Source organism: Brachyhypopomus gauderio, chromosome 1, assembly GCF_052324685.1.
Source record: "Brachyhypopomus gauderio isolate BG-103 chromosome 1, BGAUD_0.2, whole genome shotgun sequence".
Taxonomy (NCBI): domain Eukaryota; kingdom Metazoa; phylum Chordata; class Actinopteri; order Gymnotiformes; family Hypopomidae; genus Brachyhypopomus; species Brachyhypopomus gauderio.
This window is the reverse complement of record NC_135211.1, coordinates 27,919,757-27,947,168: the sequence shown is the minus strand read 5'-3', so window position 1 is coordinate 27,947,168 and position 27,412 is coordinate 27,919,757. Positions and strand designations below refer to the sequence as shown.

The window sequence follows — 27,412 nt, the reverse complement described above, 5'->3', positions numbered from 1 at the left end:
GTGTGTGTGTGTGTGTGTGTGTGTGTGTGTGTGTGTGTGTGTATTTGGGATCTGCACAGTACTGCAGAACCATGTGTCTCCTGCTGTGTAGCCACTGTGCTGCTTCTGCCTCTTGGCTGGAAAATGGGAGAAACAGGGCAGGCCAGCAGGGGGCGGAGCAGGCAGGGGGCAAGGCAGAAAGGGGGCGGAGCATTGAGGCAACAGTGATTTTCCTTGAAAGAGCCATATATCATCGATCAGACATGCAGTAAAAGTAAATAACTGAAGCAGGAGAAATGTGGTCCCTTGTTTTAATGAGCTCAAAAGAGACCACGGGGCACAGGTTTCACCAGACCATAATGATCCCGGTAGAGCCTCCCAACAACCCCTGCGTGTTAGCCGTAGCTCACCACAGGAAGTGCCTTTGAACATTAGCACAAACCACTCGGGCAGGGCCTCCTTGGGGTCGGTCTGGACTGGGAGGGGTCTTTTGAAACATGGCAATTCCTGTGTCACTAGGAGAGGCATTGGCTGAGCAGAGAGGAGGACGAAGTGAAGGCAAAGGCGCTGTGTGAGGAGGCGCTGCGTGAGGAGACGTGTGAGGAGGCGCTGCGTGAGGAGGCGCTGCGTGAGGAGGGGCTGCGTGAGGAGGCGCTGCGTGAGGAGACGTTGCGTGAGGAGGCGCTGCGTGAGGAGGCGCTGCGTGAGGAGGCGCTGCGTGAGGAGACGTTGCGTGAGGAGGCGTTGCATGAGGAGACATTGCGTGAGGAGGCGCTGCGTGAGGAGGGTCTGCGGGAGGAGGCGTTGCATGAGGAGACATTGCGTGAGGAGGCGCTGCGTGAGGAGGCGCTGCGTGAGGAGACGTTGCGTGAGGAGACATTGCGTGAGGAGACGTTGCGTGAGGAGGGGCTGCATGAGGAGGCGCTGCGTGAGGAGGCGCTGCGTGAGGAGACGTTGCGTGAGGAGGTGCTGCGTGAGGAGGCGCTGCGTGAGGAGGCGCTGCGTGAGGAGGCGTTGCGTGAGGAGACGTTGCGTGAGGAGGCGCTGCGTGAGGAGGCGCTGCGTGAGGAGACGTTGCGTGAGGAGACGCTGCGTGAGGAGGCGCTGCGTGAGGAGGGGCTGCGTGAGGAGGCGCTGCGTGAGGAGGCGCTGCGTGAGGAGGGGCTGCGTGAGGAGGGGCTGCGTGAGGAGGCGCTGCGTGAGGAGGGGCTGCGTGGGGAGGGGCTGCATGAGGAGGGGCTGCGTGAGGAGACGCTGCGTGAGGGGGCGCTGCGTGAGGGGGCGCTGCGTGAGGAGGCGCTGCGTGAGGAGGGGCTGCGTGAGGAGGGGCTGCGGGAGGAGGCGTTGCATGAGGAGACATTGCGTGAGGAGGCGCTGCGTGAGGAGGCGCTGCGTGAGGAGGGTCTGCGGGAGGAGGCGTTGCATGAGGAGACATTGCGTGAGGAGGCGCTGCGTGAGGAGGCGCTGCGTGAGGAGGCGCTGCGTGAGGAGACGTTGCGTGAGGAGACGTTGCGTGAGGAGGGGCTGCATGAGGAGGCGCTGCGTGAGGAGGCGCTGCGTGAGGAGGCGTTGCGTGAGGAGGCGCTGCGTGAGGAGGCGCTGCGTGAGGAGGCGTTGCGTGAGGAGGCGTTGCGTGAGGAGACGTTGCGTGAGGAGGCGCTGCGTGAGGAGGCGCTGCGTGAGGAGGCGCTGCGTGAGGAGACGTTGCGTGAGGAGACGTTGCATGAGGAGACGCTGCGTGAGGAGGCGCTGCGTGAGGAGGGGCTGCGTGAGGAGGCGCTGCGTGAGGAGGGGCTGCGTGAGGAGGGGCTGCGTGAGGAGGCGCTGCGTGAGGAGGGGCTGCATGAGGAGACGCTGCGTCAGGAGGCGCTGCGTGAGGAGACGCTGCGTGAGGAGGCGCTGCGTGAGGAGGGGCTGCGTGAGGAGGCGCTGCGTGAGGAGGCGCTGCGTGAGGAGACGCTGCGTGAGGAGACGCTGCGTGAGGAGGGGCTGCGTGAGGAGACGCTGCGTGAGGGGGCGCTGCGTGAGGGGGCGCTGCGTGAGGAGGCGCTGCGTGAGGAGGCGCTGCGTGAGGAGGCGCTGCGTGAGGAGGGGCTGCGTGAGGAGGCACTGCGTGAGGAGGGGCTGCGTGAGGAGACGCTGCGTGAGGAGACGCTGCGTGAGGAGACGCTGCGTGAGGAGGCGCTGCGTGAGGAGACGCTGCGTGAGGAGACGCTGCGTGAGGAGGCGCTGCGTGAGGAGGGGCTGCGTGAGGAGACGCTGCGTGAGGAGACGCTGCGTGAGGAGGCGCTGCGTGAGGAGGCGCTGCGTGAGGAGACGCTGCGTGAGGAGGCGCCGCGTGAGGAGGCGCCGCGTGAGGAGGCACTGCGTGAGGAGACGCTGCGTGAGGAGGCACTGCGTGAGCGGCAGTTAGCATCGCTATCAGGGCCCGTCACACACGTCTCCATTGATTGCTTCACATGGTCAGAAATCGAGCTAACGGTACATGGGTCGCTTAACATTTATCTAATTGAATTTGAGACGCATTCACATGCACGCGGGGGGGCTACAATCTCCTGCGCTGTTGATACCGACGGTCCGATGTAATTGATGAGGTGTGGGCTATTGATGAGTTCCAAGCTGAGATGGATACAATTACCGTGGCTTGAAGAGACGGCCCGGATAGTCAGCGAAGCAAGACCTGTTCCGATCCACAGAGCTGCGTGAACGTGCCTCTCAGAACCATCTCTCATTACTATAGTCAACACAACGACACAACAATGTTCGTTTGGCAACAGCCGCGTTTTAAGGAAGGAAGACAGTGTACGGTGGAAGCAAACATGGGTGCTAATGCAGATGAGGCGCTAATGCAGACGTCCAGCACCTCTTAATTACACGTTTTAGCTTCCTCGTGGGCCTGCAGATCAATAGCAGGGTCTGGGCTGGGGGAGCGAAGATCCTGGCACATTCAGATAAACACTCACAAGCGGTTTGAGCTTCGCAAAAGTTTACAGACCTTCAGATGAAATTCAAGGGCAGTGAGTTGGTGAAGATGCTTCTTCAAAGATTACGGCCCTGTTCTTGCTGAAAACCATCTAGTGTGTGATCTCCATGGCTCTGCTGGGTGCATTACTACATAATGACTGTGTGCTGCAGTTCTTTCTGTCTCTATCTCATTCTCTCTGTGTTTCGGTTATCTTGCTAAAAATATTTGATCTTGTAGATAAAAATAAACAGAAAATAGATGTAAGAAAAATCAGAATGATTATTACCATTACCACTAGATCTCCCAGCAATATATCTCATCTATATGTGTGTCTGTGTTTGCATGTGTGCTTGTTTGTTTGTGTGTATGTGTGTCTGCATGTGTTTGCATTTGTTTGCATATGTTTGCATGTGTGCATGTCGACATGTTTGCATCTGTGTGTGCACGTGTGTGCGTGTGTGTGTGTGTGTGTGTGTGTGTGTGTGTGTGTGTGTGTGTGTGTGTGTGTGTGTGTGTGTGTGTGTGTGTGTGTGTGTGTGTGTGCGTGCGCACGCGTGTACTTTCATAAGCCCTTCTGATGATAATTCTGGGAGGCTTACGCATCACTGTCCTGCCCAGTGCAGTCAAACATCTCCAGGCAAAAGGAACCTTGTGTGTCTGTTCCATCTCTGCTTTACTCATAGCCATAAGCCCCACCCCCTGCCGGTTCCTCCTGTGGCCCCGCCTTCTCCTCGTCTGTGTTTGAGATGTGCATTTGGGCACAATGTCGTGTTTGTGTGCTTCCTGCTTTTACCTGCTGCTCCACAGGAGACGCAGCTCCTAACGAGGGAGCTGATGGCCTCTCTCCACTTCAGCACATATTGTTTGCCGTTGTTGTTTATTTCGGGACTATTGCGGGACTCTCGAGACAGGTGCACTCATTCACCGCGGAGCTCCAGTGAGCCGGGGAGCCCCTCCCCCCTCAGCAGGCCCCCGTGCTCAGACCCTCCTCTCTGCTCCTACCAAACCACTCCGACGTGCATCTTCCTGACCACGGTGGTGTGAAATGAGGGATTTCTGTAAAGCACTCCGCTTTGTGGTTTGGGAGCGAGGCTGACCCCAGGGACAGGGAGGAAGATGAAGGAGCAGTGGGAGGGGTAGGAGGGGAGCAGTGGGAGGGGTGGGAGGGGAGCAGTGGGAGGGGTGGGAGGGGAGCAGTGGGAGGGGTGGGAGGAGTGGGAGGGGTGGGAGGGGAGCAGTGGGAGGGGTGGGAGGAGTGGGAGGGGTGGGAGGGAAGCGGTGGGAGGGGTGGGAGGGGAGCAGTGGGAGGGGTGGGAGGGGAGCAGTGGGAGGGGTGGGAGGAGTGGGAGGGGTGGGAGGGGAGCGGTGGGAGGGGTGGGAGGGGAGCAGTGGGAGGGGAGCAGTGGGAGGGGAGCGGTGGGAGGGGAGCGGTGGGAGGGGAGCAGTGGGAGGGGAGCAGTGGGAGGGGTGGGAGGGGAGCGGTGGGAGGGGTGGGAGGGGTGGGAGGGGAGCAGTGGGAGGGGTGGGAGGAGTGGGAGGGGTGGGAGGGAAGCGGTGGGAGGGGAGCAGTGGGAGGGGTGGGAGGGGAGCAGTGGGAGGGGTGGGAGGAGTGGGAGGGGTGGGAGGGAAGCGGTGGGAGGGGAGCAGTGGGAGGGGAGCGGTGGGAGGGGAGCGGTGGGAGCGGTGGGAGGGGAGCGGTGGGAGGGGAGCAGTGGGAGGGGTGGGAGGAGTGGGAGGGGAGCGGTGGGAGGGGTGGGAGGGGAGCAGTGGGAGGGGAGCAGTGGGAGGGGTGGGAGGGGAGCAGTGGGAGGGGTAGGAGGGGAGCAGTGGGAGGGGAGCAGTGGGAGGGGTGGGAGGGGAGCGGCTCTGCTGGGCTCTTAGTGGGGCTGTGTGCCGCTTCCTCCTGGCCCAGACGAGTGGCAGGGCCAGAGGTACTGTTTACCGTGTGTGTGTGTGTGTGTGTGTGTGTGTGTGTGTGTGTGTGTGTGTGTGTCTGGAACCTGTTTACACTCACACATGTGGGGCAGCCCATCATCAACATCTCTCACACTGATCCTCCTGTGCTGTTTACTATTTCCATATAGACAATATCACACACATTAGCCTGAAAGAAATCTAGATGATTTGAACCTGGGCATTTTCTGTATGGTAAATAATTAGCCCTGTGCATCAAGCGTGGCATGTCAATAACAGCACTGAGTGTTATGACACACAGTCATGGATAAACCAGTGAGGTAGATAAACCAGTAAAGGTTCCTCTTTTCCCTTTCCCTTCCCACTAAGGGGGGGAGGGGGAGGGGGCGGTGTCATGTCTGGGTGGGCGGGCTTGATGTCAGTGGGGGCGGAGAGTGAGTAGCAGCCCCATAAGGACTGGCAGACTGCGGAAGGCGGTACTAATTCAACTAATTCATCACTCTGCCAGCCTGTGGAATGGGACGCCCTCAGTCCAGAGACTGTCACTGGCCCCTGCAGCACTGCAGACGACTAATGAACTCCGCCTCCACACTGGCCAAGATGGAAATGGTGCAGACACACTGATGTGCGTGTGTGTGTGTGCGTTCGTTCGTATGCCTCTGTATCTCACCCCACTGTTGGAAACGTTCATACCCATCTGCAGTAATGTGTGTGTATGTATGTGTTCATTTGTTCATGTGCCTCTGTATCTCACCTCACTGCTGGAAACGTTAATACTCATCTGTAGTAACAATCTGCAGTGTAGTAAAAACCTCCATCTCACCTTTCAAACATCAGCTGCTGCAGAGCTGTTACAACAGTGCTGGAGAGACAGAGAGAGGAGATCTTTCACGCCCCGACACCAGGGCACAGTCTCCATCGCAACACACACGCCGCTGTTATTCATCTCCACAGTGAAGACTGAAAACAAAGCAGTTTTCAGAGCGCAGAGACAACACGTGCCAGGATCTTTGGGTCGACCCCGGCGCGCCAGTCAGGGGTTAACGGCGGTCTACTGGAGTCCAGCTTAGTTCTGTTGGGAATAAGAGGAACCGTGAGCACCGCACTGCAAGCTAACGGGAACGTCATTAGCATGGAGTCATTATTCACTTCTGAATGCTCAACTTTACTGCTAACTGGTGGTGTGGTGGGGTTCTGTGGTGTTATACAGAGGGCGTCGTCCACACAAATGGCTGCCTGACGTTTGTAGCTAATTCACGTGAAATAGACGTCTCCTTTCACATGGCATACTGCTACTCCCTACATCTGCAGTCCGTGCTCAGCGTCGGGGGAATAAAAATGCACGAGCATTAATGGATTTTGATTCCAGCTCAAATCGTAACTTAATCTGAGATTCATCGCGGGCGCACACACACACACACTCTGCAACCAGCCACCCCCCTGCATGTAGTTTTTCTCAGCCCTTTCCCGTGGTGGTCATTATCAGCTGCATGTAGGAAGGCATATGAGCCATTTCTGCTGTGTAAGAACCAGTTCTGTCTGGGTGCGTTTTAGAAAATGGCAAAGCATGAGTTTGGGGCCCTGGAGGCGTGAGGGAAGGTGTGGCCTGTTCCAGGACCTGCACTCCCATGATTCAGCAGAAAATGTTGATTATTTCTGGTAGCGATTGATGGGTGAATAGAATGATTAGCCTGCTAAGGGCTATTCGCTTTCCTGATAGTCTTTCTTTAGTATGCTGCACCTCACACTGCAGCCAGGGATGAAAAATGCCTAATCCCGACGTGAGAGTTCACATGCTGCCTTCAGTACGGAATTCGAAAATGCATCAGCAAACGATAAATTCGATTAAAGCATTGTGTTTACTTTTTGGAGGGTGGGGGGAGTGGGGTACATTTTTAGCATTGCTGCTTTAGCATTTCAAACGCTGCTTGTCTTGATGGTTGTTTCTGATGTTGTTGAACTTTGTTGAACAGTTTGATGGGTTTGCCCCGTGGTAAAAAAAAAAAAAAACTTGAAATGACACTTTTCTGATCACATTCCAGTGGTCTGGTGTATTTTCAAATGTAATTGGATTTTTATTAATGCCCTCAGTGAGTGATTGCATTTTTGTAATTTTAATGTGTGTGTGTGTCTCCATTGTAAACATCCTTATCTAAAATCCTTATGTTTGCTACCCCCGAAGCTCAATATTGTATATTGGTTATTTAAAAAAAAAAAGAAGAAGCTTGCCGGCTTCTGTGGCTTGACCAAGCTGTGATAAGTGAATCCATAATGACATTAAGTGTGAACCTGTATTTGCTCTGGTTTTGACTGCCAGTACTGCTCACATGGGGCGTGAGGCAGAGACATAGCACTGGAGGCGGAGACACATGGATCAGGAGGCGGAGTGACAGAACTAGAGGCGGAGACACATGGGCCAGGAGGCGGAGTGACAGAACTGGAGGCGGAGACACATGGATCAAGAGGCGGAGTGACAGAACTGGAGGCGGACACACATGGATCAGGAGGCGGAGTGACAGAACTGGAGGCAGAGACACATGGATCAGGAGGCGGAGTGACAACTAGAGGCGGAGACACATGGGCCAGGCGGCGGAGTGACAGAACTGGAGGCGGAGACACATGGATCAAGAGGCGGAGTGACAGAACTGGAGGCGGACACACATGGATCAGGAGGCGGAGTGACAGAACTGGAGGCGGAGACACATGGGCCAGGAGGCGGAGTGACAGAACTGGAGGCGGAGACACATTGATCAGGAGGCGGAGTGACAGAACTGGAGGCGGAGACACATTGATCAGGAGGCGGAGTGACAGAACTGGAGGCGGAGACACATGGGGCAGGAGGCGGAGTGACAGAACTGGAGGCGGAGACACATGGATCAGGAGGCGGAGTGACAGAACTAGAGGCGGAGACACAGGGATCAGGAGGCGGAGTGACAGAACTGGAGGCGGAGACACATGGGGCAGGAGGCGGAGAGAAGGATTTTTGTTCTTTTCAGTATGTTTTCAGTATACTGAAGCATTGGCACTGAGACAAAGAGGCTCACCTTGTGTGCAGCAGATGGACATGCAGTATGTCTCCTGTCCATGTGTCCCTTGTCCCACTCTTCAGTCCCACCCACAGACGCTACTGCTCCTGGCTGTGCAGGAGCTGACACCAGCACTTAATGGACAGTGTTGTTCTCTAATGTACAGGCTGTTAATCCTAACCACACTGCTGCCCCTGGGACTCAGAGCTCTCTCTCTCTCTCTCTCTCTCTCTCTCTCTCTCTCTCTCTCTCTCTCTCTCTCTCTCTCTCTCGCTATGTCCCTTGCTCTAACTCACAGTCTTTCACTCATGCTCTCTTTTGCTCTATCATTCTTTCAGTCTTTTTCTCTCCCTGAGAGGAGGGTGAGGGGGTCTGGAGGTGGTGAGGGGGGTTTGGAGATGGGGGGGTTTTGAGGAGGGTGAGGGGGGTTTTGAAGTGGGGGGGGGGGGGGGGTTGATCTACAGATATCACGCAGCTTGAAAGGTTTGACTATGGAATACGTCATAGGGCCATAGTATGACAACACACTGTTGTACTGGAGGCGGGGCATTTTTACTTAGCACGTGTGTGTGTGTGTGTGTGTGTGTGTGTGTGTGTGTGTGTGTGTGTGTGTGCGTGCGTGTGTGTGTGTGTGTGTGTGTGCGTGCGTGCGTGTGTGTGTGCGCGTGTGTGTGTGTGTGTGTGTGTGTGTGTGCGCGTGTGTGTGTGTGTGTGTGTGCGTGCATGCGTGTGTGTGTGCGTGTGTGTGTGTGTGTGTGTGTGTGTGTGTGTGTGTATAATGTATTCACACACACACACTCAGTTCTCCTCAGATGAATGCTCTCTGCTGCCCTGTGTAATGCTCCACCTCATCATTATGGAGAGTGACCAGAGAGGGCGCCGGCGGGTGACACCTGGCCCAGCGCTGCAGCAGGGCAGAGGGTCTCATCGACCGCTCCACTAATACCCATCTCATTGCCTTCTCATGCACCCGCTCTCTCTCATGTGTGAGGGAAATGACTATTGATCTGCTTAATGGACTTTTCAATGTTTATTTTATTTTATTTCTTTTTTTTCTGCTTGGAACCTCTTGCGTATGAATATGATGATCGAGGAAAGCGAGGTGTTTCTTGCAGAAAGCACCGTGTAATGTTGGCCTGGTGCATGCTGGGTAAAAGCTCACGGCTGCACTCTGCGGTGTCACATGCGTGAAGGTCCTCTGGGAGAAGGAGGCCAGCCCTCCACCTCTGCCGTCTCTGCTGCCGCACCCGTTGCCATGGTTGTTGTTGTTGACATTGTTGCCTAGTTGCTGTTTCCACTGGTATCGCTGCAGCTGTTTCCATCACTACTGTTGGTGTTGCTGTGCTGTGGATTTATTCCTCCCGTTACCTGCTGTGGATTACTGACACGTCCTTCATCACATCGAAGGGTTAATGCCAAAATCTGCTATTTCGCCTGTATCACGTAGTTGAATATCTGGGCTGGAATGTATTTTTAATAACTGGCATACACGCTCCTTGAGTTCCAGGAAGGGGCAGAATGGTGCTTTTATTCCACATCTGAATCCTCTCACACGGAATAAAACTCTTGCCCGTCTTTTTCAATTGCTTTTTATAATGTGCACCATGAAGTGAGTTGGGGGGAGTCTGTGCTGGTGACAGCCGCCCTTCTGAATGACAAAACCTCTCACACCTTTAGAATAACGTAGCTGTGGCCCGTGACGGCTTCAGTGACAGTACAATGACCTTAATTCAGTATATGAGTAAACCTTCCAAATGTCATAGATTCAGCTTTATGAATCCAGAGAGTTGTGCTGGAGGTGGAACAGTGTGACACTTTCCCTCAGTGCCTTTGGCATTATATGAGTTTATAGGTTTGCTTTTACTGGTGATGTCTTACATAAAACATCTTTGGCTTGTTTGCTCCATCGTTGTGTGTTCAAGGCCCTTGTAACCTCAGGCCTCACAGTTGTGGTTGATTGTCAGTATTGTGGTCTGAGGATACAGTAGCTCTCTGTCTACCTACCCACCCTGGTGATGCTGGGCTGTGTTCTCTCTCTGTGTGTCTGTTAGCTTAGCCCCAGAAAGGTGGCATACACCAGGAGGGTGGACACGTCTCAGTTCACACTACCAGATGCCACATCTCCATTATGTTCTACTGAGGGAGAGTGTGGATAACGATCACGTCACTCCACCATTCTGTGTGTGTGTGTGTGTGTGGGAAAAGGGTCCAAATACACCTCCACAACTAGACAGTTATTCTCATTCTGGCCTTATTCATTGATCATTGATTTTTCATTGATTTTAATGATATTTTCAAGAAGGCAACTGGGTTTCTGTTTACACAGCATCACGTGGTTGGACTCTGGTAGGTCTGTTTACACAGCATCACGTGGTTGGACTCTGGTAGGTCTGTTTACACAGCATCACGTGGTTGGACTCTGGTCGGTCTGTTTACACAGCATCACGTGGTTGGACTCTGGTCGGTCTGTTTACACAGCATCACGTGGTTGGACTCTGGTCGGTCTGTTTACACAGCATCACGTGGTTGGACTCTGGTCGGTCTGTTTACACAGCATCACATGGTTGGACTCTGGTAGGTCTGTTTACACAGCATCACGTGGTTGGACTCTGGTCGGTCTGTTCTGCTGCTATCACTTCAGGTTCTGGGTCAGGGTCAGGTTCTTTGGGTCAGGGTCAGGTCAGGGTCAGGATCTTTGGGTCAGGGTGTGGGTCAGGGTCAGATCAGGGTTAGTTCTTGATCTTTTGTCTCTGAGATTTCTTCCCACTCCACTCGTAATGTCTGAATTTCACCTGGATCTGTGCTTGGCGCTGAAGCCTAACGATCCTTCAGGCTGGTGTGCACTGGTATGTGCTCCACAGCTGAAGGACCCTGCACTGCTCAGAGCTGCCGTGTGTACCAAACCCAGACCCCCACCCCCCTGCCTGCCCCACCCCCCTGCCTGCCCCACCCCCCTCACACACAGCCCCACTGCTTCGCCACCAGCCACTCATAATGAAAGCGCAGGCGTGTGTACCGTTATTTCCCCACACCCGAGCAATTGAACAGCCCTCAGAGCTGGAGCTGGATTAAAGGCAGGATGGCTTTTTGCAGTGCACACACGCACGCGCTCCATCAGGGAGGGTGACCCCACACACTGGAAGACTGACCCGTCCACATGCAAGCACATTTTTTTGCTCGGGCTGTGATGAATGTGGCAGAACCAGGAGAATTACGCCACTGCAATAAGCCTTCTTCCCATTTCTCTCCAATGACCCTCTTTTTAATATAGTCCTCTCCCATACAGGCACTCACACACAAACTCTCCCTCTCACACACACATCCTCTATGTGTCTCTCACACACACATCCTCTATGTGTCTCTCACACACACATCCTCTATGTGTCTCTCACACATAAACTCTCCCTCTCTCTCACACATTCTCGGTGTCTCTCTCTCTCACACACATCCTCTATGTGTCTCTCACACACAAACTCTCCCTCTCACACACACATCCTCTATGTGTCTCTCACACATAAACTCTCCCTCTCTCTCTCACACATCCTCTATGTCTCTTTCTCACATATTCTCTCTCTCCGTCCCTCTCTGTCTCTTTCTCTCTTTCTCTCATCCTGTATGTCTCTCTCCCTCTGTTACACGTGCACACAAGCTTCTACTCTCACTTACCAGCGCACACACACACATACACTCACACACACATATACACGCTCACACACACACACACACACACACACACACACACACACACACACACACACACACACACACACCTCTCTGCTCTCCCACACCAATTTTCTTTTGCCCCACTTCCCTTTTATTCCTCATTTCTTTCCTTCTCACTCTGTCTCCCCTCTTTCTCTCTCTCTCTCTCTCCCTCTCTATCTCCCTCTTCCTCCCACTCTCTCCCCTCCTCTCTCCCTCTCTCCCCCCACCCAGTGTCTTGTTGGGATCCATTCTCTGTGTTTCTGTCACATTACACTGGCCTCTTGTAATGTGACCATTTCAATAAAACCCAACACTGTAAACTTTGCTTATTCTGCAATCGGAGCGGTGAAGTAATTACGTGCTGCAGCTCCCGAAGCTCCTGTTAACCACCTGAGAGCGGCGTGTCCTTCTGTCTCCCTTCGCTCACCGGGGTCTCATTAGGACGTGGCCTGGTGTCCCCACATGGACCTGCTCCGCCATTGTCAAACACTGACTGCTTATTCAGCTCTTACGTAACTGGTCAAGCCTGGAGCTGTGGAACCAACCTGTGCACGGAAGTAGCTTCACTTGTTCAAGATCTCTCTCTCTCTCTCTCTCTCTCTCTCTCTCTCTCTCTCTCTCTCTCTCTCTCTCTCTCTCTCTCTATGTAGTGCCTGTGAAGGTCTCGGTCATATCTGTGTTGTGATTGGTGGATTTCAGAAGGAAGACCTGGTTCCTGTGGTCAGACACAATACGGCGGAGTGTTTTCTGCGGTATGGGGGAGAGCTGAAGTGGTGAGATTGTAATTATGGCTTTAATCACACGGCCATGGAAGGAAACGCTTCTGTGAGCTCTGTGTTCCTCCCCTTGTGAGTTCCTCCCCCAGCATGGCTCTGCTGTTGGAGGTGGAGAGGGGAGGTGGTGGAGGGGGAGGTGGAGAGGAGGAGGTGGAGGGGGAGGTGGAGAGGAGGCGGTACTCTGTCTTGTGGCTGCAGGATTGGTTCATCTGTAATGGATGTTAAGCAGATGGATCAGTGGCGCCTGTGTGTAACCCTTACAGACATGTACAACATGGTGTGTGAGAGGTGTGTTAGTATAGTGTGTGCGTGTGTGTTTGTGTGAGTGTGTTTGCGTGTTTGGTCAGTGATCAATGGCCTGTGATGAAGTAGTCCAGTGTGGTGTCAAATGAACTCCGTCACCAGGCCTCTCCGCAGCCCCCACCTGTCACAGGTGTAGCTCATCTGGACCCCACACATGGTTGGAGCCCCAGAGCTCTGGAGGGACGCATGCGTGTGCACCGGACGGCAGGTTTCCATGGCGCTCCCCTCCTCTACACAGCGAGCGGGACTGCACAGTGATGCGTTTCCATGGCGCTCCCCTCCTCTGCACAGTGATGCGTTTCCATGGCGCTCCCCTCCTCTGCACAGTGATGCGTTTCCTTGGCGCTCCCCTCCTCTGCACAGTGATGCGTTTCCATGGCGCTCCCCTCCTCTGCACAGTGATGCGTTTCCATGGCGCTCCCCTCCTCTGCACAGCAAACAGGACTGCACAGTGATTTACTGCAGCTGTATAATGGCCCTGTTCCCCCCCTCCGCCGTTGCCGTAACACGTACAGTCACACTCGCCTTCCACACGCCTGGGAGAGACTTACTGGAAACACCTCTGCTCTGTCTTCAAGGCAAATGAGTGGATCAGTTATATTCAGCAGAACTGAAATGTGTCGTGTTTTTTTGTTTATCTACATTACAGTAACTGATGTAAAAACTCAAGGCGATCGCTCTCACTCTGACAATAATACTCCTGTTTGGAATCCACAGTCGGCTTCATTTTAAATGCATCATTTGAATTTCACAAACACAAAATATATTACAATGAGTTATGGAAATTTTTGCAGCTTGGCATGCAGCCAAACACCTTAACCACAGTTAATTTGGACAGTTAATTAACTTATTAGTAATTAGTCACCGCTCACCATGTTGTTTGTTTATTTGTGTGTCTGTCTGTTTGTCTGTCTGTCAGCCCATACATGCACATTCCCCACTCACAGCCTGCTGCAATGCTGGCTTAACAGACTCCGCCTGTGGGCGGAGCTTCTGGAGAGGAACCCAGGCTTGCACCAGATCCTCTACTGTTACTGTTGGCTTTGACAATGGAACAGAAATAGGAGTTGAGTTGAGAAGTGTCTGGATAGGAGCCCATACCTAGATAAGGGTCCTCACATTAGTCTCTTTACCAGATAAGTCAAATCAAATCAAATCAAAGTTTATTTGTATAGCGCTTTTCACAACACATGTTGTCACAAAGCGCTTTACAGGATTTAAAAGGTTAACAATACTATGGGTCCAGAACCCTAATGAGCAAGCCAAAGGCGACAGTGGCGAGGAAAAACTCCCTATAAGTCGTTTGGTCCCTCTGTTGGTGCTAAAGTCGAGACGAGGACGGCTTCTGCTGGCTTTGGCGTCAGAGTGCCTGCAGGGGGCGCTGTTGGCTGGGGTGAGGTGGTTAGTGTGAGGACTGCAGTAATGCTGAAATGTCACTAACAGATTCACACAGACATGTATATACATATAAATGAAGCTGCTTGACTTGCACTTCCTTGTTCTGTTTCTAGGCAGAGGTAGCAAAACACGTGAAGTCAGCTGTGTATGAGCTACTGAGCAGCTTCTCAAAGTGTGTGTATTTATACGTGTGTGTGTGTCTGCATTTGTACGTGTGTGTGTCTGTTTACGTGTTTGAGGGTGTGCACGTGTGTACCTCTGTTTGTGTGTGTGTGTGTGTGTGTGTGTGTGTCTGTATTTATATGAGTGTGTGTGTGTGTGTCTGTATTTGTACGTGTGTGTGTACCTCTGTTTGTGTGTGTGTGTGTGTGTGTGTGTGTCTGTATTTATATGAGTGTGTGTGTGTGTGTGTCTGTATTTGTACGTGTGTGTGTGTGTGCGTGTGTGTGTCTGTATACGTGTTTGAGGGCGCACGCCTGTGTGTCTTTTTGTGTGTGTTCGTGTCTGTGTGTTTATGCGTGAGTGTATGTGTGTGTCTGCGTGTGCATGTGTGTCTGTTTGCGTGCGTGCGTGCGTGTGTGTGTGTGTGTGTGTGTGTGTACATATGCTGTCACTAGTGGGCACACACATCAAGTTAGATCTGCTCCCTCATTGATGTTAATGCTGTTCCTACATCCCTTATCCCACCAGCACTCGTTTTCCCTCACTGACTCACTCACTCTCTCCATCTCATTCTCTCCCTCTCTCTCTCATTCATTCTCCCTCCCATCTTCCTTGCTTTCTATCACTCTGTGCCACTCTTTCTATCACTCACTCTAGCTCTCTCTCCATCCTCATCTCTCTTTCTCTCTAACCCATTCCCCGTCTCTGTCTCTCTCTCCCTCCACCTCTCCCTCTCTCTCTCCCTCCCTCTCAATGCAGTCTTCAGCACTTCCTTAAAGGATCTTCTGACAGGTCTGAGAACAGTGGGGAATTCTCTTTATTGTTTGGTGGTAAAAGGTCACTGAGAGCAAGTGCTTCTGCTACTCCTTCAACCGATGTCTCTCTCCACTTTCTCTCATCCTTCTCTCTTCACCTTCTCATTCTTCTCTCATCCTTCTCTCTCCACCCTCTCTCATCTTCTCATCCTTCTCTCTCCACCATCTCTCATCCTTCTCTCTCCACCTTCTCTCATCCTCTCTCCACCCTCTCTCCTCCTTCTGTGTGTTCAGTGATCTAAACCCGGCTCAACTACTGACTGAATCATTGGAAATCAGTGTGATGATGACTGTATTAGTGTGAATCAGTGTGATGATGACTGTATTAGTGTGAATCAGTGTGATGATGACTGTATTAGTGTGAATCAGTGTGATGATGACTGCATTAGTGTGAATCAGTGTGATGACTGTATTAGTGTGATGATGACTTCATTAGTGTGAATCAGTGTGATGATGACTGTATTAGTGTGAATCAGTGTGATGATGACTGTATTAGTGTGAATCAGTGTGATGATGACTGTATTAGTGTGAATCAGTGTGATGATGACTGCATTAGTGTGAATCAGTGTGATGATGACTGCATTAGTGTGAATCAGTGTGATGACTGTATTAGTGTGATGATGACTTCATTAGTGTGAATCAGTGTGATGATGACTGTATTAGTGTGAATCAGTGTGATGATGACTGCAATAGTGTGAATCAGTGTGATGATGACTGTATTAGTGTGAATCAGTGTGATGATGACTGTATTAGTGTGAATCAGTGTGATGATGACTGTATTAGTGTGAATCAGTGTGATGATGACTGCAATAGTGTGAATCAGTGTGATGATGACTGCATTAGTGTGAATCAGTGTGATGATGACTGCATTAGTGTGAATCAGTGTGATGATGACTGTATTAGTGTGAATCAGTGTGATGATGACTGTATTAGTGTAAATCAGTGTGATGATGACTGCAATAGTGTGAATCAGTGTGATGATGACTGTATTAGTGCAAATCAGTGTGATGATGACTGCATTAGTGTGAATCAGTGTGATGATGACTGTATTAGTGTGAATCAGTGTGATGATGACTGCATTAGTGTGAATCAGTGTGATGATGACTGCATTGGTGTGAATCAGTGTGATGATGAATGTATGAGTATGAATTACTGTGAAGAATGCAGTGTGATGAAAACAACTGTGTAGATGTTTTAAACATCTTACTGAGTGCTATATTTCACTGGAAATGTTCCATTCCTTCCATTTGCTCTGTTTGCACACACAGCCATGGCCATCACACTATTCTACAATACGCAGGCAATTACAGTAAGAATACGAATACATACTTCAGCACAAGCAGGGCTCCCTCCTACCACCCTGACCCTCCCACTAAGAGCTACTGAGCCCTTAGTGGGATATATATATTGGGTATATATTCAGCACAACTGGGTATATATTCAGCACAGTTGGGTACATGCTTATGATAACATGCATATTAGATGCAAGATGAACATCGTATTACTCTGGGGGTTGGGGGATGTTCTAGAAGCTGTGGTTAAGGGTTCTCTGGATACTAAATGCTAAACTCAAAAGACTGCTCAGATTAAATGGTGTCCTTCATAATATGCACATCACACATCACATTTTCATATAATTCATTTGACATGGCAAAACAAAATGAAGACATTTTCCATAAAAAAAATTTAATAAACATTTAAAACCATAAACATCCAGTTATTGTATGTTCGGAACTCTAGAGTTTACTATAGAGAATACTATATAGTATTGGACCCATAGTATTGTTAACCTTGTAAATCCTGTAAAGCGCTTTGTGACAACATGTGTTGTGAAAAGCGCTATACAAATATATTTGATTTGGTATGTGCATGTGTATATATCTATAAATTTTTTATATAATCTATTATATTTATGTATTCTATATTTGTTTTTTATATGTATAAAACACACACACACACACACACACACGCACGAGCGTGTGCATGCGTGTCCTCTCTCGTGACACACTGTGTGGGGCACATGTCACCTGGCATGTGCTTCATGCTTGTGTTGCAGCTGGGTGACTGGGTTCACTAGCCTGCACAGTGGGAGACAGCGGCAGGTCACTACTCCTCTAGTACACACCCTCCATCTCTAACACTCAATCTCCCTCTCCCTCCGTGTGTGTGTCTGTGGGTGTGTGTGTTACTCACTCACACACACATAGAGCCTCATCCCTGCCAAGCCTCTGTTTCCAAGGAGACACGGGTTTAGCAGGGCCTGGCTGGGCGCTACAGTAAATAGCTGTGGTCCACTACTGTGTTGAGGTCCTGGATAAGGGCTGATCTTCCAGCTAAGCCTCTTTCCATCACGATCTCTGTGTGCGTGTGTGTGTGTAGGTGTGTGTGTGTGTGTGTGTGTGTGTGTGTGTGTGTGTGTGTGTGTGTGTGTGTGTGTGTGTGTAGGTGTGTGTAGGCGTGTGTAGGCGTGTGTGTGTGTGTGTGTGTGTGTGTGTGTGTGTGTCCGTGTCCTACCCGTACACCGTGTGCAGGGAAAGACGGTATTTATAGTGGATTGTGGTGTCTGTTCACTGGGCCAGAGGGTTTGGCCCTGTGGGACAACTGCAATTTGAGAGGTCAGGGACAGCAGACACACACACACACACACACACACACACACAGCAGATCAGGGAGAAAGAGTGAACCATTAGGTGTCACTGAGATGATGAAACCTGAATCATGGGTCTGTGTGAGTGTGTTGCGTGTTCAGACAGGTGCTGCACTGCTGCTCATTCAGTGGTCCAGTTTGGTCAGGGTATGGGTGTCGAAAGTTCAGGTGGAGGTGTCCAGGGTGCGTGTGGCCGTGTGCAGTGTGTGGGGGGAGGTGTGTAGTTTGATCAGGACACAGGTGGTGGTGTGGGTGGAGGTTTGCAGGGTGTGGGTGGAGGCATGTAGTTTGGTCAGGATGCAGGTGGTGGCGTGGGTGGCCGTGTGCAGGGTGTGGGGGGAGGTGTGTAGTTAGGTCAGGATGCAGGTGGTGGTGTGGGTGGAGGTGTGCAGGGTGTGGTTGGAGGTGTGCAGGTGTGCAGGGTGCAGGAGGAGGCGTGTGGGGGGAGGCGTGTAATTTGGTCAGGATGCAGGTGGTGGTGTGGGTGGAGGTGTGCAGGGTGTGGGTGGAGGTGTGCATGGTGCAGGTGGAGGTGTGTGGGTGGAGGTGTGTAGTATGGTCAGGATGTAGGTGGTGGTTGCGGGTTGTGGCGTCTGCTCAGGTCAACATGACTTACAGGACAGGAGAAGCTTCGATCCCGCACTCATCCCGCACTCTCGTCCCCAGTCCACACCAACCATGTGTGTTCCAGCTGGCACTAAAAGATGCCCCAGTTCTTCTTGTTTGTGTAGCCCTTTAAAACCAGCACATACTGTCAGAACACGGCTCTCCGGATCTACGGGTCCGGACCCCTAACGAGCTCGGGGCGACAGCAGCAAGGCTCCCAGTGACAGCGGCAGGAAGGAACCCGGAGGGGAGCTGCCGGACTTAAAAGAGGAAGCCGTCCTCCTCTGGGCGACGCCGGAGAGTGGGAGTCTGATAGGAACGTAAGAACGATTAAACAAAGGCGCTCCGATCCCACAGAGACCAGGTGGGAAAGGGAAGCCAGTGACCTAGAATAAGAAGCTGTCACACCTGTGGTGAACTCCTGACTGACGGCGCTGACAGCTGCACACGCCGTCGCTGCCTGCCTCTCTCCCAGGCACCGGGAAAAGAAATATAACAAAATGTTTACCGTTTTCTATCCTTTTCTTGACAGTCAAGACTGGATCTCATGGAAAGCTCATCTCTTGGTCTTCCAAGCCCAGTCAGACATACTCAGATATCCCGCTTTTCTGGTTGCTAGATGGGAAATGTGGTTTAAATTCATCATCTGGATGTATTTGGTGACTACTTCATCAACTTTCCTGCAGAGTGAGTTTGAGGTGTTGGCTAAATGGATGTTGTGTAGAGACACTGCCCTCTACTGGTCAGCTCCTTTTTTATTAAAATTTGCATTCCTTTCCCGTTGCAAAGGAGGTGTCCAAATTTTCGAAGTAATTGGCACAAGAAATTACATTAATTGAATATGTAAACGTGTGATATAATGGTATTTGGTTGCTGTATTTAAAATAGTTCCATCATCAGCCTGAACCAGTTAACCTGTATTGGAATCTGGATAATGTCCTCCAGATTTTCTTGTGACTATCGCATGTTCCTCGTAGTCCACGGGGGTGAGACGGAGCACGTCTTCATCTTAGTGAGGACGGCATCAGCAGGACCCGTCACCAATGATTGATCTCAGCATGTGACAATCAATGTCGGTATGTGCCTGTAGCAAACATGTCGGTGAGAAACCACATTAAAGTCTACAGGAGGAAACAACAACTGGCCCTGAACGGAGAGCACAGCTCCCTCCGAAAACCGCCGTGAAAAGAAAAAAATGAGTCATACAAATTGAAGGACAGATCAATAAGTCCAATTAACAGCGGCATGCCCAATGTAAATGAGCTGCTGTTTCCTTCCTTGCAATTTCTCCTGCTGAAGGCTTGACTGTCCAATCTTTTAAAAGCGCGAGCCTTTCTCCCCATTGATAATGGCCTGCATTTGAATGGCAGGGTTGGTAAATTATAGACTACAAGAATAAGAACCCTGAAGGTGTGTGTTGGGTTCTGCTGAGGGGCTCCTTTGCTGCACAATGTGTGTGTTCTCTCTGTGTGTTTTGGACGGTGGGGTTTTGTAAGAGGTTCCTAAGCAGGCTGGTGTGGTCTAGGGGAGAATGCCACAGCAATAGCAGAGCAGAAGTGTGTTGTATCTGCTGGGTTGTGTCTGATCCACACACAGCCACTCTGTGCTGGGTTGTGTCTGATCCACACACAGCCACTCTGTGCTGGGTTGTGTCTGATCCACACACAGCCACTCTGTGCTGGGTTGTGTTTGATCCACACACAGCCACTCTGTGCTGGGTTGTGTCTGATCCACACACAGCCACTCTGTGCTGGGTTGTGTTTGATCCACACACAGCCACTCTGTGCTGGGTTGTGTTTGATCCACACACAGCCACTCTGTGCTGGGTTGTGTCTGATCCACACACAGCCACTCTGTGCTGGGTTGTGTTTGATCCACACACAGCCACTCTGTGCTGGGTTGTGTTTGATCCACACACAGCCACTCTGTGCTGGGTTGTGTCTGATCCACACACAGCCACTCTGTGCTGGGTTGTGTCTGATCCACACACAGCCACTCTGTGCTGGGTTGTGTTTGATCCACACACAGCCACTCTGTGCTGGGTTGTGTCTGATCCACACACAGCCACTCTGTGCTGGGTTGTGTCTGATCCACACACAGCCACTCTGTGCTGGGTTGTGTTTGATCCACACACAGCCACTCTGTGCTGGGTTGTGTCTGATCCACACACAGCCACTCTGTGCTGGGTTGTGTTTGATCCACACACAGCCACTCTGTGCTGGGTTGTGTTTGATCCACACACAGCCACTCTGTGCTGGGTTGTGTCTGATCCACACACAGCCACTCTGTGCTGGGTTGTGTTTGATCCACACACAGCCACTCTGTGCTGGGTTGTGTCTGATCCACACACAGCCACTCTGTGCTGGGTTGTGTTTGATCCACACACAGCCACTCTGTGCTGGGTTGTGTTTGATCCACACACAGCCACTCTGTGCTGGGTTGTGTCTGATCCACACACAGCCACTCTGTGCTGGGTTGTGTCTGATCCACACACAGCCACTCTGTGCTGGGTTGTGTCTGATCCACACACAGCCACTCTGTGCTGGGTTGTGTTTGATCCACACACAGCCACTCTGTGCTGGGTTGTGTCTGATCCACACACAGCCACTCTGTGCTGGGTTGTGTTTGATCCACACACAGCCACTCTGTGCTGGGTTGTGTCTGATCCACACACAGCCACTCTGTGCTGGGTTGTGTCTGATCCACACACAGCCACTCTGTGCTGGGTTGTGTCTGATCCACACACAGCCACTCTGTGCTGGGTTGTGTTTGATCCACACACAGCCACTCTGTGCTGGGTTGTGTCTGATCCACACACAGCCACTCTGTGCTGGGTTGTGTATGATCCACACACAGCCACTCTGTGCTGGGTTGTGTATGATCCACACACAGCCACTCTGTGCTGGGTTGTGTCTGATCCACACACAGCCACTCTGTGCTGGGTTGTGTATGATCCACACACAGCCACTCTGTGCTGGGTTGTGTATGATCCACACACAGCCACTCTGTGCTGGGTTGTGTCTGATCCACACACAGCCACTCTGTGCTGGGTTGTGTCTGATCCACACACAGCCACTCTGTGCTGGGTTGTGTCTGATCCACACACAGCCACTCTGTGCTGGGTTGTGTCTGATCCACACACAGCCACTCTGTGCTGGGTTGTGTTTGATCCACACACAGCCACTCTGTGCTGGGTTGTGTCTGATCCACACACAGCCACTCTGTGCTGGGTTGTGTATGATCCACACACAGCCACTCTGTGCTGGGTTGTGTATGATCCACACACAGCCACTCTGTGCTGGGTTGTGTCTGATCCACACACAGCCACTCTGTGCTGGGTTGTGTATGATCCACACACAGCCACTCTGTGCTGGGTTGTGTATGATCCACACACAGCCACTCTGTGCTGGGTTGTGTCTGATCCACACACAGCCACTCTGTGCTGGGTTGTGTCTGATCCACACACAGCCACTCTGTGCTGGGTTGTGTCTGATCCACACACAGCCACTCTGTGCTGGGTTGTGTCTGATCCACACACAGCCACTCTGTGCTGGGTTGTGTCTGATCCACACACAGCTTGACCTCTAGTCCCCTGTGTTCTGACAGGTCCAGTGGAGGGAGACAGTCTGTAGGGAAGCATCTCAGTGTCTCACAGCAAACACGTTTAGTCCAGGATCTCTGTTGCACAAACACATTTCTGCTTTTCACCGTCTTTCTTCAGCAAAGCCAAAAGAGAGTCTGTGGATCCATTACAGTCCCTCTCTCTCTCTCTCTCTCTCTCTCTCTCTCTCTCTCTCTCTCTCTCTCTCTCTCTCTCTCTCTCTCTCTCTCTCTCTCTCTCACTCACACACGCACATACACACTCACCGTTTTACCCCATCTGGGATTTAATGGCTGTCCATTGCTCATCTGTGGTGTGCAGGCTGACTTGCACACACATTTGTGGTGTGTGTGTGTGTGTGTGTGTGTGTGTGTGTGTGTGTGTGTGTGTGTGTGTGTGTGTGTGTGTATGTGTGTGTGTGTGTGTGTGTGGGACTCCCAGAAGGGATGTTGGAGGTGGGGAGGCAGACGGGGTGAGAGGTGGTAGACATGCAGATACATCTCTCGTGTGTCATGAGCCAAACATGGCAAAGAGCCATGGTGTGGGTGTGGGTGTGTGTGTGTGTGGGAGGGGGTGTGTGTGTGTGTGTGTGGGGGGGGGGGGGGGGGTGTGGGTGTAAAAGAGCATGTACAGGCAAGTTGAGAAAGTGCTGGTCTAATTATTCACACAGGTTTGTGGCATCTTGTCACAGCTTAATGGACAACCACTAACACTCCCCCCCCTTCAGCCGGTCAGTATTGTTGATTAATGACTGTTTATTTTTTTATAGTAATTTGTTTGGTAAATAACACATTTTCTTGGCTTCTTTTTCTTTTTGCTCATTTTCCTCTTTTGCTGGTTTTGATCATTTGCTTTGGCAGATTGTAGCGTAACATTCATGCCAATAGAGTATTACTGACCTGAGATGGAGGAGCAGGGAGAGACTCGTGGAGTGGGAGGAGGAGACAAGGGTCAACACACAGAGACAGAACCCAGAAAGGGAGACAGAGAGACACTTAGAGGGAAAGATACATATAGATATATAGAGAGACAGAGAGAGATAGAGGCAGAGAGAAGTAGACAAAAAGCCACCATAGAGAGACAGACGGAGAGAGAGAGATAGAGAGAGAGAGAGAGAGAGAGGCAGGTTGAGAGAGACAAAGAGTTGGAGAGAGAGGGATGGGGAAAAGGAAGTGTGTGTGTGTGTGTGTCTGTGTGTGTGTGTGTGTGTGTGTGTGTGTGTGTGTGTGTGTGTGTGTGTGTGTGTGTGTGTGTGTGTGTGTGTGTTCTATCGTGTGCATTCGTCTGTGCGTGTGAGATCCCTTGAATGCAAAAGCAAAGATGGTGTCTTTTTGATGCCAACTTGAGAGCTGAGCTGACAGAGCGCCTGCTTCCTCCTTCTCACTGTGGCACACACACACACACACACACACACACACACACACACACACACACACACACACACACACACTCTCCCCCCGACACACACACACACACACACACTCTCCCCCCGACACACACACACACACACACTCTCCCCCCGACACACACATACACACACACATACACACACACACACATACACACACACACACACACACACACACACACACACACACACACACACTCTCCCCCCGACACACACACACTCTCCCCCCGACACACACATACACATACACACACACACACACACACACACACACACACACACACACACACACTCTCTCCCCCCGACACACACACACACACACACACACACACACACACACACACACACACACACACACACACTCTCCCCCCGACACACACATACACATACACACACACACACACACACACACACACATACACACACACCCTCCCCCCGACACACACATACACACACAAACACACACATCTCTCCCCGACACACACACACACACACTCTACACACACACAGTCTGCTCCTTCCCCAGGTTCGTGGCTCCGCCCCCATCAGAGACTGTATGCTGGTGTTCTAGGCCACTAAGGAAGAGAGAGAGACTCAGACTGGAGTACTAAAGACCTCCTGATGCATGTGGACATTTGGGTATGGAATATGGCGTATGGGGTATGGGGTTTGGCATATGGGGTATGGAATATGGGGTTTTGGTATGAGATTTGGGGTTTGGGATATGAAGTATTGGTATGAAATATGGGGTTTGGGGTATAAGGTTTTGGTTTGGGGTATGGGGTTTGGGTATGGGGTTTGGGTTTGGGGTATGGAATATGGGGTTTGTGGTTTGATATATGAGGTATGGGATGTAGGATGGCACTTACTAGGTGATAATGTAGATGATATCGTCAGCTACATGATTGTGATGTACAGTGGGGAAAATAAGTATTTAGTCAGTCACCAATTGTGCAAGTTCTCCCACTTAAAAAGATGAGAGAGGCCTGTAATTGACATCATAGGTAGACCTCAACTATGATAGAAAAAATTGAGAAAATCATTTTGTCTGACTTTTAAAGAATTTATTTGCAAATAATGGTGGAAAATAAGTATTTGGTCACCTACAAACAAGCAAGATTTCTGGCTGTCACAGACCTGTAACTTCTTTTTTAAGAGGCTCCTCTTTCCCCCACTCATTACCTGTATTAATGACACCTGTTTGAAGTCGTTAACAGTATAAAAGACACCTGCCCACAACCTCAAACAGTCACACTCCAAACTCCACTATGCTAAAGACGAAAGAGCTGTCGGAGGACACCAGAAACCGAATTGTAGACCTTGGTGTGAAGAAATCTACTGTGGGAGCAATAATCAGAAAATGGAAGACCTACAAGACCACTACTAATCTCCCTCGATCTGGAGCTCCACGCAAGATCTCAGCCCGTGGGGTCAAAATGATCACAAGAACGGTGAGGAAAAATCCCAGAACCACAAGGGGGGATCTAGTGAATGACCTGCAGAAAGCTGGGACCAACGTTACAAAGGCTACCATCAGCAACACACTACGACGCCAGGGACTCAGATCTTGCAGTGCCAGACGTGTCCCCCTGCTTAAGCCAGTCCATATCCAGGCACGTCTGAAGTTTGCTAGAGAGCATTTGGATGTTCCAGAAGAGTATTGGGAGAATGTCATATGGTCAGATGAAACCAAAGTAGAACTATTTGGTAAAAACACAACTCGTGGTGTTTGGAGGACAGTGAATGCTGAGTTGCATCCAAAGAACACCATACCAACTGTGAAGCATGGGGGTGGCAACATCATGCTTTGGGGCTGTTTCTCTGCAAGGAGACCAGCACGACTGGTCCGTGTACATGAAAGAATGAATGGGGCCATGTATTGTGAGATTTTGGGTGCAAACCTCCTTCCATCAGCAAGGGCAATGAAGATGAAACGTGGCTGGGTCTTTCAGCATGACAATGATCCCAAGCACACTGCCAGGGCAACAAAGGAGTGGCTTCGTAAGAAACATTTCAAAGTCCTGGAGTGGCCTAGCCAGTCTCCCAATCTCAACCCCATCGAAAACCTTTGGAGGGAGTTAAAAGTCCGTGTTGCCCTCCGACAGCCCCAAAACATCACTGCTCTAGAGGAGATCTGCATGGAGGAATAGGCCAACATACCAGCAACAGTGTGTGCCAACCTTGTGAAGACTTACAGAAAACGTTTGACCTCTGTCATTGCCAACAGAGGATATACAACAAAGTATTGAGATGAACTTTTGTTATTGACCAAATACTTATTTTCCACCATTATTTGCAAATAAATTCTTTAAAAGTCAGACAATGATTTTCTCAATTTTTCACATTTTGTCTCTCATAGTTGAGGTCTACCTATGATGTCAATTACCGGCCTTTCTCATCTTTTTAAGTGGGAGAACTTGCACAATTGGTGACTGACTAAATATTTTCCCCACTGTAGTAGTTGCTATGATGATATGGTATCTAAGAGACACAGTGATTTCAGTGATGTTAGCTGATTTCTTCTTTGTATACATTCTAAATGACAGCATATAGAAACATTAATGTTCATCTTCTTTTTAATGGACATGTGTGATGTGGAGCTATAGGACAGACAAGACTCCAGATAAAAGAAAGAGGAATATTTTTAGTTTTCCAAATGAAAACAAGTGTACCTGGCAACACGCCTGGTAACACAGCTGCTAATACACCTGGCAATAAATCTATGTGATATAGTAGTTCCTCAGGGATGTGAGCTGTGGTGTTTATGGCATGCTTACACACACACGCGCACACGTGTATACACACACACACACACACACACACACACTTAATTGCATGTCTGACCAGGGTGCATATGAGAACCAGTCATACAGAAGTTCTTGATCTTCAGTGATTCTCTGTCTTGGCATGGAGGAAGGGCATATGTGGTCTGTTACTTTAAATAGAGGAGTAGCGTGGATATCGGTTATCCTTGTGTGACAACTGTGACAACAGAACTAGTCACAAGCGTACAGACCATAAAAGGTACAGATTTATTAACAATCGCAAAGATCCGTGTCGTGTTGAGAAGACAGATGAGGGCCGAAGCCAGTTGTTCAAAAACATGTATGAAAAACACGTCAGTACTCAGCAGCCCAGGCTATCAGAAACAGGGAGGAAAGTAGAGACCCAAACCAGAGAAACATGGGGGCATGTGAACAGCTTGGTGTGTTTCAAGAGTTGGCAGGACTTCACAAAGTTTGTGTGAAATGTCCAGGTTTATATAGGCAGGCAGGTAATGAGAGACGGGTGTTCCCAGTAATGAGGGATCAGCTTAAGCAAATTAAGGGAATTCTGGGAAATGGAGTTTGCGAGGCAGGGCTGCATGGCACCATACACCTGAAATTATTTCCACCTGTAACTTTTAAAGACCTGTGTTATGGATCATCTGGACCAAATGTCTTTAATAATTAAGTGAATTTAATTATCCAAATTATTCCTACCTGAGCTATGATTTAATCTTTTATCTTTTCCAACTGATCAATGCCTTATTAACGTATGCCAGTGTTCTAGAGGTGCTTGATACGTGAATTTACCAAAATCACTCACTCAAGTCAAGCACCATCTGCCAACCTCTAAAATGTAATTAAACACTCTACCTACCTGCCTATTTGCAACATAGTTCATTTGCTCCTAATAGTTCATCAGTTGGTATTGGAGGGAAATGAAGAATGCTCTGATGACACAACGCAGTCCCAGTGATGGGACCTGCCTTGCAAACAGCCCCTGTTACCATGGCTACACGCAGACCAATCAGGTCTCTGGATGCCAGGGCCATGCTGTAGTTGAGGTGTTAAGCCATTGACTGCATAAACAAAATGGTCCGGAGCTGAGAGTGGGGGGCGGACACTGCCGCGGGCTCCGGACGGAACAAGGGTGAACTGGAGTGTTTCAAACGCTGCTGTGTTTCAGAGTGTCTGTGCTGTTTGACGGAGCTGTGAAGCTCAGCTGAACCATGGGTCCTCTTGGGTGTCTCTGTTGTATCTAACGCACAAATCTTATATACACACACACACACACACACACACACACACATACAGAGATAGGAGTGCGCACGTTCTCACCAAG

The 27,412-nt window shown here is 50.6% G+C and overlaps 1 protein-coding gene across 1 annotated transcript in view; it reads left to right on the top strand.

The window, feature by feature from the left end:
* Positions 1-27,412, top strand: part of iqsec1b (IQ motif and Sec7 domain ArfGEF 1b) — a 144,931-nt gene that overhangs the window by 46,109 nt on the left and 71,410 nt on the right.